Source organism: Cyprinodon variegatus, unplaced genomic scaffold (genome assembly GCF_000732505.1).
Source record: "Cyprinodon variegatus isolate N-32 unplaced genomic scaffold, C_variegatus-1.0 Scaffold475, whole genome shotgun sequence".
NCBI lineage: Eukaryota > Metazoa > Chordata > Actinopteri > Cyprinodontiformes > Cyprinodontidae > Cyprinodon > Cyprinodon variegatus.
The window spans coordinates 1-14,509 of record NW_015150928.1 but is presented as its reverse complement, the minus strand read 5'-3'; positions in this window follow the sequence as shown (position 1 = coordinate 14,509).

Genomic DNA, 14,509 nt, shown 5'->3' with positions numbered 1-14,509 from the left:
AACCCTTGCAAGGTCAGTGCTGTTTTCAGTGATGGATACCTTGGCTATTATTTTTTTTACTTTAGATTTTTTAAAGCCAAACCCAAAGCATTGATAGTGTCAGTTTGATGCATGCATTAAAACATAAAAGTGAAAGGCAGATCTAAAATCTAATTCAGTTATAGAATTAACACTCAGTGCTTGTAATTGATGGAATTAATATATTTGCAACTACACCAAACCTTGCTTGATATTTGAAAGAAAATAAAGCTGCTTTTCTCTGTATTTTTTTCCAGTTATGATGGGTTTTCCGTAGATTAATAGATTAATGTAGCTGTCATAATGCAGGACAATACAGCACATTCTATCCTTAAGCTTTGAAGTACATTGCAAGAGTTCTCATTTGGGGATTTCTTAGGCTATTTTCATAATTTCTGACATCCAGCAGTGAAACATGTCAATTGATCAGACAAAACACTGAAATACAAAAGTGTATTTCAGCTGTATTAAATGCTTCCCTGCTGCTGGGGTTAACAAAACCTGCTCAACATGAACCAAAGATCAATTCATGAAATGTTTAAAACATATTATCATCATAATCATTGTGTGAGGATATGATTTTTATTATTTTTAATTATTTAAAATCAGAATCTATTTATCTCAAGTTTTGTATACTGTTTTTTTTTTTTTCTTAAATCAAATTGTACCAAAAATACATATACGGTAACATATTTAGAACTGCAATGATTAAAAAAAAAACACTTGGTTTCACTTTTTATATGTTATAGTAATAATAACTGAACATCGTTGATCTCACAATGGAGAAATTCACTTCTGCCTCTTAACCCATCCCCTTGCAGCCACTGGGGAGGAAAAAGGGGTTAAGGATCTTGCACAGGAACCCAGAGTGCAGGCTGCGGGGATCAAACTGGGTACTTGCAACTTTCTCACGGTACAAGCACACTGCTCTAACCACTAGGCCACTTCTCCCCTTTTGCATTATGAAGTCCCCAAAAAACTGATCAAATTCACATAACTTTAAAATATTCTTTGAAGTTCTCATAACATTTTCTTTTCTGCTTAGCCCTGCTGTGCTGACAGCATGGCTGAAAGCTCCTTCAACTGTTACACACCGTAACCTAGAGGACAGTTACACACCGTAATTCATAATAACTGTGAGGCCCTGAAAAAAAGTCTTGAAAAAACTGGCAGTAGCACTTAGTCTCTGTAGTTTTGTTTTGTTTCCCAAAATTACAGATTAATCAATTAAAAACAGATCCTGGTAGTTTATATATAAAAGTTAGATCATGTTGAGGGTAAAAACATCATCTTCATCTTAAATAGAATAATGAATTGTTCTAAACAAATATATAGACACTCTTCAATCATACATATACTGTATAGTAAACCTCACTGCTGTTGTTTTGGTCACACTTACATTTATAATAATCTGATAAAAGAGTTAATTGTTACAGAATGCAGTTGCAGCTACCTCTGCTTGTGTTTGCTGTATTTTCTATTCAGTGATGATAAAATTGAGGTGGAAAAATACAAGCTAAATATATTAGTTTTGATGCATAAGGCATAAGATTTTAGTCCATACCCTGATGCTTAAAGAGAGGGCTGAACATCAGCCTTACAAATAGCAAGCAACAGTCTGAGTGTTCACAACAGCTAAACTTAGTCTCTGCAGCTTGTATTCACATATACACAGCTGCATACAAAAACCCACACAGAGAAGCCTTCAAACTCGCCTTGAGGAAAATAAGGTTGTTGAAGTTCTTCTCTGCATGAAAAATGAAAGTTTTCTCCCTGTGTGTATCTTTTGTACAGTTCTACATAGAACACAATTAAAGATGTAACAGTAAACCCTGGATAAACACAAGTCCATTTCCCAGGTTCAAGTCAAGTCTCAAGTCTTTTAACCCCAAGGCAGAGAAAATTCTAGTATCGAACAGCTGAAATAACAACAGTCTTATTTAAGCTACAACATATAGCTTTTAATAATTAATGATAAATTATGCTGGATTTCAGTCATTTGTTTTCAGAATTCAATGCAGTGCCTTTCTTAAGCTCAAACTTACTGTTGCAGGTTACCAGATGTAGTGAAAACACTTTTGGAATGAAACACAGCATTTGTTATTAGTGGTCTGTAAGCAAAGAATTTATTCTGAGCCAATACTTTCTTTTTTTCTGGATTGGATATTGGCATCAAACCTATAGCTAGAGCACCTATGAGTCATAGCTAATTTGCACTCAGACAGAACCCCCCTACTTTATACATAGCATGTAGTTCAAAAAGCTCTCCTGGGCCCTTTGAATGATTACATATAGCAGGCGTCTGATCTGTTTGCCCTAAGACTGGCAAGTAAACTGACCTTTCTCCTGGATATGCATCACAGCAAGATATGTAAAAAATATAGCAGAGACAGGAATTGAAACACATTTCACATTTCTACAAATTCAGAGCTTTGTTGTAGGATATTATTTAATATGTTTTAACTGTTCTCTGTTTAATCGGAAACAGAAACAGTTTGCGGGCAAAAAAGTCCACAGTGGATTATATGTGCTTAAGGCTACATAATAATAAAACTCAGAGAATCGGCAGTAAATGAAGCTGCAGAGCAAAGATTAACCCATATCTTACATATCTTATATTTGAATGATAAGCATTTATTTGCTCTCTGATTAACACTTTTATGAAACACAGCCCAAATGATTCTAACTTAGAAAAACAAAAAACAAATATTGTGTTAATATAAAAATATTTTATCATTTTTAATAAAAATTCAACATAGAATTTTGGTACTCGCAAAATGATTTTCAATCCAGAAATGAAACAAGGACACCTGCCTCTACAGACCCAGTGCTTTTTGGGCTTGTTAAAGGGATGGGTTGTGTATAGCTGCAGTGCTTTGTTTCCCCAGCAGTGGTGGTAACTTTTGAAGGTGAGTGTACAAATATATTCTTTTATAACTGGGGCATGTCACAAAATATATTTTTTTGTATGTTTTTAAGCAAGTCAGTACACATCAAAACTTCATCCATGTGTTTAGTTTGTCAGGAAAACTGTTTTGTGAGTTAATTAGGATTTTGATAGTACTTTTAAATATGTTTTTATAGTGCCAGTCCCGATTACGGGGCTAGTTAAGTCTACCGTGTGGCAGTAGCAGTGGGAAAGAGCCATCAAGCCCTGTCAAGCACTCAGGAATTACTACCACTAATAATAATATTGATAGATTGACTTTATTGATCTCACGGTGGAGAAATTTACTATAGTCAATAAAAGAAGAAGAAGAAGGTGCCAAAGGAAGAAAAAGGTATATAGGATTTATACAGAATATACCGTGTGTTTTCATATGACAGCTGCTTTTTTTTCTTTTAATAAATTTTTTGATTTATATTGATAAATGCAAATAGCATGCTGGCACTCAAATCACATGAGAATATTCTTAATCATGACATACACCAACTGCAACATATCATGCTTGTATGGTTTACTTATACTAGTCAAACGTGAACAGAATTGTCCTAAATATTACCTCAACATACCTATTATGGTAGCAACAAAACATTGCTGCGTTGATATTTGAAAGAATGACTTATGATATAAAAAATATGGTCATTATGAACATATTAAGGTATTATTTTTATCCATTTTCCTTTATAATCCAATTATAGTCCAATTTTCGGATTTCAAGGGGAGTCTGAAAATAGTCAATATTGGATACAAGCTTGTTAGTGACAGGACTTTATTGTTGAAAATCTGACCAAAGCGATAATATGTGCTCTTCACATTTCATCGGTGGTAAGGAGCCAACAATGGCATTTCTGGTGACAGTGGCCTCTGTGTAGGTATGTTTATTTGGCTTTTTCACAACTAAATGGAAATGCCAACATACAATCCATTACATTCTTCATGATCGTAATTGTAAACATACCACACACTCCACTTTTGCTAAAATGGTCTTTGGAATGTGCTAGTGGTCTATTAGATTGTGAGCAGGGATGTATGTGTGTTAGTTTCGCTGCTATAAATTCGGTTGCACATTTGATTAGTTCGCAATTTTTTTTCTGGCTTGTTTTTTTTATGCAAAATCTGTTGTTTAAAATTGGTATTTTTTACAGAAGAACTCCTTTGACTGGTCTATGTGCCGCACAACAGCAGCTATTTGCTGCTAAAATATCAGTGAGTAGAATATGTTTTGATGTGTATACTGTACATACAAAATACATGCATGGTCAGAAGTGGCCGAAGTAACGCAGGGCGGCTATGCCCTGGTTAGGCTTCTTTTAGGCATATTTAACTAGATGAATTAACTTTGTTCTGGCCTAAGATCTGACAGCTCTGGGAATTTTGATTGTTTGTGGAACTGATTGCTGTACCTACAGTATTGGGCAGTTTTTCGTAAAATATCTTACATTGTCGGGATTTCCAGGTACGTATGGGGACAAAGGTGTTAATTTCCTTTTGGCAAGGGTTAGGTATATATTTGTACTGATTAGGGTATATAGAATAAATGTAAGTAGATAAAATGTTCCAATAAAGCATGAACACACGGCTGTGTTTGTATGTGGGGAAGAGGGGAGTGAATGTGAGTAAATACAGTGTAATAATTGACTTTAAAGTTTTGGAAGACAAACTGTTCTTAAGGTAAATTTTTATGATAAGCCCTGTTAAAAACATAGGCCTATAATATGTTATATTTTCTTTCAATTAGCTGATGTTGGTTTCTTATCCCCTTTATCCATGGAGATAGCTTGAGTTGTTGAACTCTTCCAGTTTTATATTCAGGTCTGAACATTAAAGGTTAAATATCAGTTAGACATTTTTTACCTTTTGTACAAATAATTCACTGACATTGTTAAATTAATGTTTGTAAAAGGGAAGAGTGACACATCTTTGGTGTGATGGGAGGGTATGCTTACTGTATGCTCTTCTCGCTGCTGTTTGTACACCCCTTCCAGGCTTCTGCTTCAGGTTATAAAGCCTGTGTTGGTGATTTCTTTATAGTCAAATGTTTGGGGGCGTCAAGAGGTCATTGTATAGAATTTGCTAATTACTGTACCAATGCCTTATACTGAGATAAGGCATGTTTGACATGAAAATGGTTTTGTTTTTTTGTTTGACTTAAAATATTCACATATCCAAATCCTGCCCATGAACACCAAACAAAGATTGCTGAAAAGGAGGAGCCCTGGCTGAGTCCAAAATACAATGAAAGCAAGCTTAACTTTGTACACTGAATGACTCAAACTGAAACTTTGAATCAGTTTGACTGTGTGATCTGGTGAACTGTAAAGTGCCTTGACATTACATGTGCTGTGATTTGGCGCTATAGAAATTAACTAAATTAAATTGAATGCAAACAGCTCTTATTTTGGGCACAAACTGGATGGCTTTTAAGGGACAGCATAGGCCTAAAAAGAGACCCACATAACTCATACTCCTGTGCACCTTCCTATAAAACAACTCAAAATAACCTAGGGAGATAAAGCCCTTTTTAGAAATAAAAAAATAAAAAAGAAATACCAGAAAATAATGCTTGCTTGTTCCCCTCAATTTTGTGAGCATTTTTCCTTCTAGACCTGTAGTTCAGCATTCATTTGAAGTCTTCTTTCCAAAATCCCTGAATTAGCTTTAGGAGGGAGAATGATAAGTGTGATTTCTTGATAATAGGAACACATTCTTTGGTCCATTTTTCCTGAAAAAAATGGGACTACCAACCCAATAGTGTTGGGCTGGTCCTCCTTGCAACACTTAAAAGACACTTCAACTATGGTAGCTCTAAAATGATAATGATAAAATTATTCATTGCATTCAGAAACTCAAGATGAAACTCGTCCAGATGTTGCTCAGTGCTTTCTGAGAGTTTTTTGACAACCTTTAACTTCTTCATCATTAACTGGATTGCATCTCTTTAGGCTCTTTAACCTCCTCCGAAGACTTAAGAAAAGGATTGAGAGATCCTCAGAGTGCTCCTCCAATTTCACACAATGTTCTCTGTTGGGGTCCACATTTCTCCTTTTAAAATATACGGAAATTAGATGGTACATGTTTTCACTTCTGAATCACCAAACAGATTTCGAGACCTTTGGGCCCCACCTAAAGCTTTTCTCTGTACTATCTACTTTTCTCCCCTGACCAATTCTCTGTGTCTGTAACCCCAGAAGCTGACGCTCTTTTTCTTAGTCCTGGTAGGTTAATTAATTAATCTAGCATTAATTAATAACTAAGTAACTGATTAGATTAATTACTAATCCACTTAGCAATATTCATAATTAGAACAAATAAAATGTTGTCCATAGATATGCTAACATGGTTATAGATAAATAAACACAAGCACATTCCCTATTTGGTTTCACCATCTCTTTTCACATTGCAAAGAGAGATTTAGATCATATTCAAATTATACTCAGAGTTTATGTATAGACATCATAAATAATATAATTTTATTATTCAGTGTAAAGCTTCATATACCAAAGCCATGCCATTATAAGCACTGTTTTACATTTCTTGTTCACTTGATGGCATGGTAGAGCAAATAATGCCTATGAGGTTCCAGCTCATGAGTGAACCCATTTGATATGGAGCTTGAGTGCTTCACAAAGCTCCATCTAGATAAAACTAAATCAAATCATAGAATTACTCTCTGACACTCAATACACAGGATTAAGTTTCGCACTCAACCAGACTGCAGATGGCCAAGAGCAAGGTGCATGGCACTGGATGACTGAAGCTTTTTACAGTCTACTGTAACTGAGGAGGAAGTAACTTCAGCTGAGCATTAAGGTGTGACAGCAGACCTGCAAACAAACAGTAGAGGGAAATAAAAAATCTTTTAGTATGAAACCTGTAGAGGTCAGTGGATGTTATGTTATTTAAAACAAAGAGCTACATTTATCAAACAGAACAAAAAGCCTCCTTCTATATGTTAAGTACAGCATATACAGTTACGCATAACCGCATTGAAAAATGCTCAATGCACGATTATCAGCACTTAGATAAACTGCCTTGCTAAGGACCATATTGAGCAGAATATAGACAGGGGTTTCATGAAAACTATGGCATTCGGGTTAACTGATTTTAAAAAGTATTTAAGCTTTTTGGCTTATGATATATGGTTTTAACATTGTGTCACCTTTATAAACTTTTTTATAAAGTAGAATTTTGCGGCTGCCTGGTAAAAACTCATAATGAGACAAAATGTAACTGTTAAGGAAAATGGAAAGTTCTGTGACATAGATATAAGTTAGGCATTGAAAAAAACATTTACAGAAAGGATATAGAGTGCGAGCTGCAGCGGAACAGTTAGGTTTACAAGAACCCAATTAACAATTTGTGCAAAAAAACAAACTCTTTTCTGTAAGAACTTTAAGGACCACATCTGTCAGTACAAAATAACTTATTATTCTCATAGCCCTGTCTTGGAAGTTCCTGACACATCATTTAGACAGAACTTTGGATGTCTAATAAGTAATGTGTGATATTACCATTTAGTTAGCAGTTTTGGCACTTTGCATACTTTAAGAGAACATATGCCTTTGTTATATGACATGTATCTTTAGAGCCAGATAAATTGTTTGGCAGGCTGAATCAGGCCTGTGGGTCTTGAGTTTGACACATTTACTATCGAGTGAAATGGTAAATGTAACATAATTGATAGTTTTTGTGAATTGCCTCTGTCTAACACTTCTAAGTAATATGAAGTTCTTTCTCTTCTATTCTCCGCCACCATCAACCAAAAATGCCCACTCTGGCTTTGTGTTGTTGTGTTGTCTTTCATGGGCTTGACTTAAAGGTAATAGTCTTTTTTTCATTCCAACAGCTAATAAACAAAAAAAAAAATCCATAGATCTTCTAGAGATTTGCATACTAAAATCTTAATTTTACTTAAAAAAAAAACATAGTACAGAAATAATTATTTTATAGATTTTGAAAGGGTCAAAATGTATAAATATTTACTTCTGGTAACAACATCGATATGAAAGGATTCTGCACCAGTAAGTAACTTGGGGTCACATTACACGCAGCTAATGCATCGACAGATCCAAGAATAAGCAAAATGAGGAAGAGCATTGTTCAAGCTTTTGAGTGTTAGTGCTGACTTAAAACTGTACAACATTTTCTAATTATACTGCCACCTGTGGCCAAAACACAGAACCGGAGCGTTCTTCTGCTCTTTCTCATTGCTATTTGTGTCTGAGTTGAACTGAATGCCAGCTGCTTCAGAGTAGCTGGCATTTAGTTTGTGGGATATAAAACTTAACACACAAAATCTATCTCAAATATAACGCACTGATTGTTTGCTAGGTCGGACCCCTTTAACAAAGATGCGCTTAATGTCACATCAGCCGAACAGGAAAAATTGAGGAGAGTAGGCTACAGAATTATAGGTGCATCGGCACTGAACTACTGAGGTCTCATTCTGCTTATCATACGATCTTTTGTACATAATGTCTCTTTAAGGAAGCAAAGGGTTTAACAGGGCATGGGAGGCTGCAGCCTTTCCTCTGAACTGGTAAATTGATTTTTTGGTTTGGATAAAATAAGGATTAGAGGACCAGGTAACAGGCCATCAACACTACATAACGAGAGTGGGTGAGTGTGTCACTTACCACTTTCTTCCGGGAGGCAAGACACTTCACCTATATTGTCTACTCATGGTGGTCAGAGGGCCTGGTGGCGCCAGTGTACGGCAGCCCCGCTTCTGTTAGTGAGCCCTTAGGGCAGCTGTGGCTACAAGGTAGCTTGCCACCATGGGTGAATGAATGTAGTGTAAAGCGCTTTGGTCAAGTCTCCTGACTTGAATAAAGGCGCTATATACCATTTACCAAACGTGTTGCTACTACCTTTAAGCTTCAGTGGACAGAACTTTCTTGAAGTTTGACCGCTTAGTTTCTCTTGTAACAGTGGTCAGAGGCAAACTGGAGGCAAGGGACATTCTTTTGCTTCTTGTGGAGAATATGGTAACCTCTGGTTGCATATGAATAACCCAAAACAAATCTTAACACAGATTTGATCAGACACTCACCTGTTCCCTCTGCCCAGACATCTCTCCTACAGGACTGCACTTCCCCTCCACCCATCAATCTGTCACATCTCCGGTGAGGAATGAGCTGGGAAGATGCAAAACGCTGCACAGACGGTCTCAGCTCTTGGACCCTGAGGTGTTGGACTTGATATGATATGTAGCTGTGTTTGCATCCAACTAAGATTAACATTTTCAGGAACTTTTAAAACTTCAAATAAAAGGAATTTCAGAATTTGCAGGGTTTGAATTTGGTTTAAAGTAAATTAAGGAAGCTAGCAAAGCGTAATGTCACCATACAGTACATCCTCATGCATGGCTGTAATAAACAGGAAGTAGCGGCTGTATTCAAGCCTGGTCAGACCAAAAATATGTAATGGAGGAAAGTTTTAATAAATGTGTTGCTATTGGGCAAGTTCTTCTTACAGTACATTAACATGTCATCTAGTAATGGTGATGTTGCAGTTCTTCCTGTGACATCACCTCCTGCACTCTTCTACCTTCTCTACACTGCTAATCTCTCCATCAGCACACAGATTGCAATCTACAAAGGTTTAATGATTACTCTGCCACAGTTGAGATGGGAGAACAAAGCAGAATCCAGAAACTGACTTTGTGGACTGGTGCTAGCATAACTTTTTCATGATCAGCACTGGGGAAACCAAGAAGCGAGTGGTTGATTTCAATCCATGGAAATTACATGGCGTATCATAATTACCACTGTGTTCAGGTGATCAAAGTAAATGGTACTGAAGTCAAACCACTGATATTCTGTAGCGGAAGGGTCACAACAGCAAGCTAATCATAAAGGTCAGCCTTGTTCTAGGATGCCCCCTTGAATCAGTTTAGGTGGTGGGAGACAGAGCTCAGACACACTACATTTTTTAAATGATGACAAAATTAACAGCACTTTTTGACTCAGAAAAAGAAGCTGTTGCAGAACATGAGAGCAGCTTTTGCTGCATCCTAGGTGAGCAAAAAAACATTATTGCAGATCCTTCCTCCCAGCAGTTAGACATTGAAGTCATCAGTGCTTCCAACAAACTGCAGTGTTTACATACTGGTTGTTATGTGCAGTTTTCAATTACTTTTAAATAGCCTGAACATATATAAATTCAACTTTGTACTTTTTTAGATTATACGACAAATTTGCTCATACATTATCTCTGAATGTCTGTACCCTATTCTTTTAATGTATATATTTTTTCTCATAATGTTAATTTGTTGCTACTGTAAAGTATTTTAATCTTATTTTGATTTCAAGAAACTGAACATTTTATGGGTATGCATTCTTTTTATCTGCCACTTTGCTGCTTGTACACTGTGATATTCCCCACTAATGCACAATAAAGCATATTTCCATTCTATTTTAGTCTGTTTCATTTTTATCATATTCTAGATTTTTTATTTTATTCATTCCTACTTTAAATCAACACCTGCAGTAGGCCTTAATAGTTTTGTGTAGCATTTCCTTTAAGCAGGGACAAAATATGTCTCTATGATGCAGAGAAGGGGAAATTGTTTGTTTTCTCCCTCCTAGTTTACAGTAAATTTCACCTATTCTTTATAAATTATTTCTATGTACAATCTCATGAGGGCAAAAAAAGAGTAAAACATTTTACTCAATTTCATTGATGCTGTCAGCACCAGTATAGGTTTTTTGACTAGAGTATGTTGAGCCTCAAGGCAGTGTTAATATTGCATGAAGCAACCCTTGAAGAAGTTGATTCCTTCACAAAGAAGATTTTTTTTTTCTTCGTGAACAGCTTTATTCCCTTCATTTCTACCTTGATAGTTCTGCATACATTTTTAAAACTTTTCTTAACCCCAGGGTGCATTGGTAGAGGGAGGGGTTGATATCAAATGATAAATAAAAAAAGTCACGACTTAAAAAGGACTATGGTATTTTCAAAAACGAAGGAAAGAAAGTGTAGCACCTTCCAATTAAATAGTGTATCAAAATGCCCTTTCAAGAATCTTTTGAATGTTAAATTTGCATCAAATTGAAATCACCAGAAATCAAAATGAGGGACTGGTGTACAAATCAAAGACAGTTTAAAAATTCATTTAGCTGAACAAAACAGCATAAGGTTTACCATCAAATTTAGTTTGTGGAATATAAAACTTAACACACAAATATATGTGACCTTTTAGAGCATTCAGAGCAACACCTCACATCATTTATGGAAATAAAGATCACAGATAATCTTTGCTTGAAGTTACTTTGAAGCGTCTTACACAACTCTACATTTGGAAGCAGATTTCGCTTTTGGTCATTTTGAGATGTGCTTTTTATTTCAAAGAGAAATGTGATCACTGTATTTTTTTTTGTGATCATACGTTAGAGCTTTGCTGAAATAAGAATGTCTTTTATTTAATGGTCATTTAAATCAGAGCGGGCATATAAAGAATAAAGCTTTATCTTAAAAAAAAATTGTGGTTATTTTAGCCAGCCATTAAAGATTTTGGGTGTGCAATTTTCCCTCAGAGAGGCGTTGTGGGAATCAGGTGTCCTAAAGTTTCTTCATAGGACTATTGAAACAAAGAAATAGAACCCATATCAGCTTTACAAACCTAACTCCTTGCAGTGCCACATAGATATTTTAAAATACAAATTAATGTACATTGCCAAAGAGTGTTACAAAATATAAACTGATCTTTAAAATCTTTTATTGTATGGTAATCATTTGAAAATGTTTTTATAGTAATTACTTATTTCATTAAGACCTTGTGTCATTTTTCACATTACATTCAAACTGTCTCTAATAGGTTTCATATGATTAGGGCAGTGGGAGCAAAGGTACTACAGTACAGTAGGTGCCTTTGTAAGTTTTACAATGCAATTCCAAATTTCAAAACAGCTCCACTAATAATTAAGAATGCCAAGTCTTTTATTTATTTTTTGACTGACCTGGAAAGGCCCATTCAGACCCATTAAAACCTCTTTTTCAAGTGAGTCCTGGCCAAGCGGCAGCATGAAGCAGCATGCAACCATTCATTGCAATGCATTATATTTGGGTTAATCTGTATAACTGTATTGAAGGACTTAATATGGTAAGCAGAAATCAGGAGTCGTATTCATTTGGATCAGTTATTTAAACGATATATTATTGTTATAGGGAAATGAAATGTCTTGTTGGTTTCCAGTTTCTTAACCCAGAACACAGGACAACAGGTAATTGGATAAATTAAGTTTATTTAAACAGTTGAAATAGTTCAGTAAATGGTACGGTTCTTGGAGGGAGGGCTCACGAAATTGTCTTCACAATGCTGAGCAGAAAAAGGGAGAGGATGAGTTTGAGGTTGTCGGCAGTTGAACCTTTGAGAGACATTTAACAAACTGATCTTACTTGGTCTGAAGTCTTCCTGAAGTCTTCCTTCACCCAGAAGGATGTGGATTGTGGTCTTGGTTCCTTTGTGGGCGTCCAGGTTCCAGAGAGGTTTCGACTGAATGATTTCAGATTGATAATGTGGAGACTGCGATGGAGGGCGGACAGTTTTATTTAGGCTTGGAGGAGGAAAGAGGAGCGATCCAACTCCCAGCTGGAGAATCCAGTTGTAGTGACTCAGGATTGTTTAATGTTTTTATGTGTTGATAGCTGTAGTCAGATAGGATGCCTTCTGTATCACTTTGTGAGCTTCTTTTAGTCCTTTGCTCTGATCCTGTTACTCCAACTCATGATGGTAGAGGAGATACTACTCTAGATCATACTCTTCACAACCGACTTATAGAAGATATGTATCATCTGAAGAAACCACAACACATTATCCGGGCATTGCTGTCTGCCATGTTTAAATGACATTGGGTTTGTTGAAACAGGTAGGTTTGTTTCAACAAACCCAATTACATCACACACAGTGTCGGCAAAACAGAGAAGATGACATGTAATCAGTTACCAAAACAACACCGGTAAAATCTATGGGTAATTAATATGGAAGAAAACTGACAGCCAACAGTTTAATAACTGGGGTACAGTGATGCAATCTCACAGTAGTATTTCCTGAATGACATAATCTGTTTTTCACAAGCAATGCCAACTCCTCTTCCTTGAGTTTTTCAGGGTTTTTTAATTCCCTGTTAGCTCGTTTAATCATAAAGCCTTGCAGAGAGTCACTGAAGTCAGAAACATGGTCCTGCGATAATACAACAAGCCTTATATTTTTGCTGTGATCTTGGAAGAGTTTTTCTAACTTGTTTGCTAAATATGTTCCCTTTTCCATGATGAATGATGGAAGAGATGGCTTAAATTTCCTCCTTTCCCTTCTCCTTCCCTCCTTCCCCAAGCACCTCCTTTTTAACTATCTAAGACTTGCAGAAAATGATGCCATTATACAACAATGAGGAACCAGTACAAGTGGAGCAGGCTGAGTCATTATCAGGAGGGACAACATACTAGGACCTTAAGGCAATGAGAAGCAGGCTGTGGATGTGTTGGCCCTTGGCTGGGCCCAGGGGTGGATCTAGAAAAATATTTATGGGGTGGCGAGAGGGGGGCAGACATTTTTGAGGGGTGGCAACATGTGGCATTTGTTTACACTGAATTTAATCACAGTTATCACAGTTGGGTGAGAATAGTATATACAGTAAGTGTTTCATGTGAAACAGTTCTTATTAGAAATACATCGTACAATGTGATCTCACTTAATAGGAGATAGAAGAATGATAACACTACTTCTAGTGGGGCTTTATCACAGGAAAGGTACTAAGGTAAGACACAGGTGCTGGGTCGCAGATGTGTGAGACTGACTGTCAGAGAGGCAGCTTTGCAGCATATGCACAAGAAACTATAGAAAAAATTATAAGAAACTATAGAAAGAAAAACGTACCCATCAGAGATCTATGGACTGAGCTGTACTAAAGTGGGCATTACTACACAGTAGAAATAAATGGGTCAAGCCACCCAAACAAGGTACTGGACATCCATGTATTGTTTACTCTGAAAACACATTTACCCCATTTTTTCCTCAATAACTTGACATACAGCAGTTAAGGCAACATGAAAGGGACATTTCATGCATGTAAATATGCTGTAGATAGAGCTGCTGTATCAACAAATACAATAATTCAACAAACAGGCAGGTACTGTATGTTACATCAAAATCTCCACAAATCTGAAAAGAAGCAACATAAAATACATTTTGCTTCTAGTCTGAAAAAGTACAAAACATTTTGTGAGTAGGTTAATACAGGTAATTTCTGGATAGTTTCATACTATATATGCAAAAAAAAAGAAAAAAAAGAAAGAAACAACAACACTGCTTCATATTAAGCAGGATTTACTCCAGTATCACATTTTTGACTTTACTTTTAACACTTTTGGTTTTATTAAAGGAAATATCAGAGAACATAACATAAAGTTGACATGACCATAACAGCTGAATGTGGTGATTTCCATGTTGCTCAGCAAAACACTTCACAAATTTATTTAGATCCAATGCCTTTGTGCCTTTTGATTTGATAGTCAAACTTGATAGTCTCTTTTCTGTCATAGTTGACC